The sequence below is a fragment of the Octopus bimaculoides genome, chromosome 4 (genome assembly GCF_046866305.1).
Source record: "Octopus bimaculoides isolate indiv1 chromosome 4, ASM4686630v1, whole genome shotgun sequence".
In the NCBI taxonomy this organism is placed as follows: domain Eukaryota; kingdom Metazoa; phylum Mollusca; class Cephalopoda; order Octopoda; family Octopodidae; genus Octopus; species Octopus bimaculoides.
In genome coordinates, this window is record NC_142931.1 from 78,932,836 (window position 1) to 78,939,037 (window position 6,202).

Genomic DNA, 6,202 nt, shown 5'->3' on the forward strand with positions numbered 1-6,202 from the left:
TGTCGGGGCTACCAATATATGTGCGAGGTATGGTTAGGAATATAATGCCAGGTGGTATCAAAACGTTCCCAGATTAGTCATGCTTAATAAAACATAACTTATTTACTTAAGTTTTAACATCATCTCCTTCGAAATAGTCACCTTGCACAGCAATACACCGGTCCCAGCGTTCCTTTTTTTTTCTTTTTTTTTTCGGAATCCGACCTCGAAGTCGTTTTCCGTAAGCGAGTCGAGGACCTTCTGCGATTGGCTCTGGATCTCGAAAACGGTGTTAAAACGGTGACCTTTGAACTGCATTTTCATCATGAGGAAGACATGGAAGTCCGCAGGTGCAGAAGCAGCACTATGTTGATTTTTCCGAGAAACTCACGTGTGGGGATTGCTCGGTGACAGGGTGCATTGTCGTCACGAAGAATCCAGTTCTTCGTGCTTCGCAGATATTTGCTGAATATCCTCCCTCAAACACTTCAAAACGTCTGGCCCTGGAGGTCGAATTCTCGATGCACAATGCCACATTTCTGGGGGTGGCGCTCGTAGCAGGTCTTCCAGATCGCTCATCGTCTTCTAGGGACGTTCTTCCGCTTTTGAAGAGCCTGTGCCACTCGAAACATTGCATGCGAGCCATTACCTCATCGCCATAAGCTTACCAAAACATACTCTCACGTCTTTGTAGCAGACTTCACAAGTTTGACGCGAAATTTCACGTTGGCTTTTTGTTCCAACTTCCTCTCCATGATAAGATTGCAGACTACAGCATACACATGATCACAAAAACACAAATTTAACAAGTTGCAAAGTAAACACAACGATGTCACTCGGCACACTTCCTCATGAAGGTCTCTGATAACTTTCACTGCCCACGCAACCGTGTGCTGTCCTCTGTTGGTGTGCAACAGAAGTACTCCGGGAACTTTTTGATACCACCTCCTACATTCAGAATATTTGGCTAAGTCCCAACCACCACTTCACTGTCTTAGGAATCGAACGTGAATCATTGTATTCACATTTAGAAATAACTAAATAGCAATAGACAGGATACTATCGAAGACCGCTGATGTCAGCAAAAGACTTACCCATTCAAATCCGATAAACATGTTAAGAATTTGTTTTTTATCAGTAACTAGTTGATCAACAAAAAATATGATGGACCCAGCAGATGTTTAACCTATGAGAATTGCAGTGTTCTAAACAACATATGGGATTGCCATTAACAATTTAGTCATTGGTGCCCTTTTTTTCTTTTTCTTTTTTGAAAACATTAGCTATCTATATAGGTTGTTTTTCTTCTAACTCACCAGTAGTTGCACCTCAGCCAAAGCCATTGGCTGAATCATCTATGCTACTCAGCATCGATGATAATGCTGTTGACGACAACAGTGGTTGTAGTTCAGTAGCTTGAATTTACACCACTCAACATCGGTTCCAGTCCACACAACGGCGGTTACTGTCGTTACTGACACAACGCTTCATGTCTTAGTCCACACAATTTGATGACTGCTACAGCTTGCTACCATTGCTGATATCATCTCTAAGAACAACTGGACAGACTCACTTAGTTTGAATATTCTTTTGTGTTGTTCATCGCAACGGGAACTTTCGAAATATTTTTATCGCTAAAGACTTATGGACGCCATTCCTCCAAACTAGACCCAAATGTAATTCTACTTACTTATAGTAATGTAACATGTAGTTATTTAGTTATATTATGGACGACTTCTCTTTGTTATTTGGACTGGATATTACGCTGTAATTCCATTTGCTAAATAAAATCTTGGTATATAATTTCGATTTACATTATTTGTATGTCAAACTGCACCAACAAACATTACGTTGGAAATTGCTGCAGATTGAGAAAGCGATAAAATGTCTCTAGGATATTTGAACTTAACCAGTGAATAAGGTTTTTGCAAAACACCAATTCATAAGATGCAAGCAACAACCAACAGAATCACTGAATCAATTTCTTCAAGCCTTAAAATCTCTAAGCAAAAAATGCAACTTTACAGCAGTATTATAAGAACAGTCTACGAAGAACAATAACCAATAAGAGATAGTTCTATTTTAGGAATAATGGTGACAGACATAAAGCTATGCTTTCTCGGAAATAATGCAGCATACTTGGAAATAGCAGTACTACAAGTCAAAGCAGACTTAGCTAAAAAAAATGCAGCTGCTTAAAACCCGATATCATCATGAACATTATTACTATTCCAAAGTATGTTTGACAAGAAACTATTGCTTCTCAGAAGTGATATCATTTGAGGTGGAGGTATAAATAGATAATCGTAGAGAAGATGATGTACATCAAAAGATATCATATATCTGAGGCGTACATCTGAGTGTACTAATCCAGCAGTAGGCCAATCTCCAATGAATTAATTTTCTCAAATTTATTAAGTCCTTCAACTTAAGTGGAATTCACCTTACCTCGTGCATTCATTACTCTTTCCATTAACAATCACTCAATGAAACTTAAAGTGACAGTGAAAGCTCTGAAATTTTTGGTTGGTTGGCACTCCGTCGGTTGCGACGACGAGAGTTCCATTTGATCCGATCAACGGAACATCCTGCTCGTGAAATTAACGTGCAAGTGGCGGAGCACTCCACAGACACGTGTACCCTTAACGTATTTCTCGGGGAGATTCAGCGTGACACAGAGTGTGACAAAGCTGGCCCTTTGAAATACAGGTACAACAGAAACAGGACGAAAGAGTGAGAGAAAGTTGTGGTGAAAGTACAGTAGGGTTCGCCACCATCCCCTGCCGGAGCCTCGTGGAACTTTAGGTGTTTTTGCTCAATAAACACTCACAACGCCCGGTCTGGGAATCGAAACCGCGATCCTTCGACCGCGAGTCCGCTGCCCTAACCACTGGGCCATTGCACTTCCACTCTGAAATTTTTAGTTGAGTTGATATTGCTAAGTCGACTGATTAACCCATTCATAGGCAACATTGTAATGACATCAACACAGCTTTGTTTCCGAATTACAGGAATATGTGAAGTTGATACAGAGAAACTAATTGCCATACACAGTCTCTGATCAAATGTAATACGCGTCCACAATTTCGTGTCACAATATTCTTTAGTGGCATGTAAAATGAATGGCCAGAAGCCCCTTGATTGTTGAGAAATTTTGATACGTAGCAATTTTGTAACAACCTTCACTAAATTTTAAACTAAATTTTGCTACGTCTACGCAAAAGTATTCAATGCACGATTGCACCACGTACTTCAGAAAAAGACCTAAACTATCTAGTCAAAGAATGTATCAGAAACCATCACGAACGAAATATGAAATAAAATTGACTCCTGACAAGGCAATTATCTCTCTCTCTCTCTCTCTCTCTCTCTCTCTCTCTCTCTCTCTCTCTCTCTCTCTCTCTCTCTATCTCTCAATAAACGAATAACTTGCAATGTTAAAGAATTCAAATGGAACTACTTTGATTCTCCCTCATTAATGCAACACAGTTGTTGTGAATATGTGACTGAGCAACCTGTTGCTCAGACCTATGCGAAGGAGAACGCGGACAGACACGTTACTGAATGTGGTTAGAATTACACAACATTTTATAGCTGTACAACTGAGAAGCGGCCAACTACATAACTGCGACTATAGTTACAACTGCATCTGCAACAGTTATGTTCTCAGGAAAGAAAATAAATTGGGACTTTTCCAAACTAATATTTCAACCTGTTTACTTCTCTTTCAATACAACAAGGGAACATTGAACAAAAATGACTTCCTCCATGTGAAATGTTCCCATCATATACCTTTCCTAGCTCTCTCTTTCCAAAATGTTTCCTTCGTAAATAAATCCTTAAATACTTCGAACTGAAGAGATTTGATAAAGTCAATATGATAATTTCTGTTTTTTGGTTAACCAAAAAACCTCTAACTGAATCCTATATACATACATACATACATACATACATTATTATATTATATATATATATATATATATATATATATATATATATATATATATATATATATATATATATATATATAGAGAGAGAGAGAGAGAGAGAGAGAGAGAGAGAGAGAGAGAGAGAGGGCAGGGAAACTCCTGCTGATCCATATATGTTTATAATATATATCCATACATATATATATATATATATATATATATATATATATATATATATATATATATATATATATATATATATACACATATACACACACACACACACATACACGAGGGTGATCCCAAAAGTAAGGTCTCCAAAAATATTTAGAAATCACAGAAACGTTTATTGTCAATGATGTTTACATCATTTTAAAGTTTGAACATTTATCTATTTTTCTACATAATCGCCATTCCGGTCGATGCATTTTTATAGGCGTTGGGGAAGTTTTTGTATGCCCATGTCATACTAGTTCACCGCTATGTCGTTGAGGAAGCGTTGAACCCCATCTTTCACCTCGTCGTCGTTGCTAAAGCGCGTTCCGGCCAAATGTTCTTTCAACTTAGGGAACAGGTGGTAATCACTCGGTGCCAAGTCTGGATTATAAGGCGGGTTGCCGTTTATGGTCTTCTGTGAGCATTCGTGAGACCTATCTTGCGCATACCTTCCGATATTGCAATTTTTCACTCAAAACCCTATGAATGGTGCTTAGGGAAACCTCAGGAACCAAAATACGGAGATTATCCAGTGATTCGCCGGTTTTCACGCAGGATTTGCTTAACCTTTGTGACTGTCTCGTCAGAAATTGATAGTCACCCGCTGCTTTCTCCGTCATGAATTTCAGTACAGCCAGCTGAAAACTCCCTACACCACTTGCGGACGTTTTTGACATCCATGCATGACTCGCCATACACTTCCCTTAATCGGCGATGAATTTCAATCGGTCTAATGCCTTTTGGGTTCAAAAACCGAATAACTGCACGAACTTCACACTTGGCAGTAGCATCAATCGGAAGCTCCATCAGATAGGACTGCCAAGCCAAGACTGAGAGTAGTAGCAAAGCGCGCGCAGGAGCAGGCGCAGGCGCAGGCGCATGCACAACAAAAACAACAGTGTTGCCAACAGCCGTACGCAGTTTCCCCTCGTCCCCAGCGCTTAGGAGATCTTACTTTTGGTATTATCCTCGTGTATATATATATATATATATATGGAACAAAAACGCAACAGAGGACAATAAAACAAACGGACATATAGACGATACAAACGCGGACAAGAAAAACAACAATTAGAGGGTCAAGGAAGGAAAAGAGGACGAGTCATTTGTAGCCTTCTTTCGTCAGTCAACTTACCAGATGTCCTTACAGGTTCGGACAGTTACATTTGAGATTGTTCGATCTGGTTGCCTCCAAAAAGGTCTAAGCTAAAAGCATTAGATTTTTTGTAAGAAAGCTAGCGAATGTGTGCGACAACAAAGACAAAAACCTGAGAGCACAATTATACATACATATATATATATGTATATATATATATATAAATTTATTTATGAGGGTAGAAATTGATATTAATCAATTTGAACCAGTGGTCTAGCATATTAAAAAAATCCGAAATTAAAATTATATTACATACAAAAATAAGAGGGATGACCAGCAAAAGTGGACTCCTATATGCTAGAAATAGATGCCGAATCATCTAACCACGAAAAAAATATATGTTCTCAGTAAAAATTCAGCGACACAACAGACTGTAAAAGGGCAAGACAAATGAAAAAATACTAAATAAAAACGATTAACCTACGTACCATAGTTTCACCTGTTAAAATTTACGTAAGTAAATATCTGCAGGATCGTCAGCGTAGTCTGTCGATTTTCGATATAATTTCCAGAACTAGACACAGGACGTCCAACCGAAAGGGAGCACGTGTAGAGTTCTACAAATTACATTCAGTGTATCCTTTTAAATGTCTTCAATCTGGCGCGCTAAGTCCGGAAATAATTACGTACCATAATTATATAAACTATGGTACGTAGGTTAATCGTTTTTATTTAGTATTTTTTCATTTGTCTTGCCCTTTTACAGTCTGTTGTGTCGCTGAATTTTTACTGAGAACATATATTTTTTTCGTGGTTAGATGATTCGGTATCTATTTCTAGCATATAGGAGTCCACTTTTGCTGGTCATCCCTCTTATTTTTGTATGTTATATATATATATATATATATATATATATATATATATATATTTTATTTATTTAATTATTTATTTATTTATGTATTTATATATATATATATATATA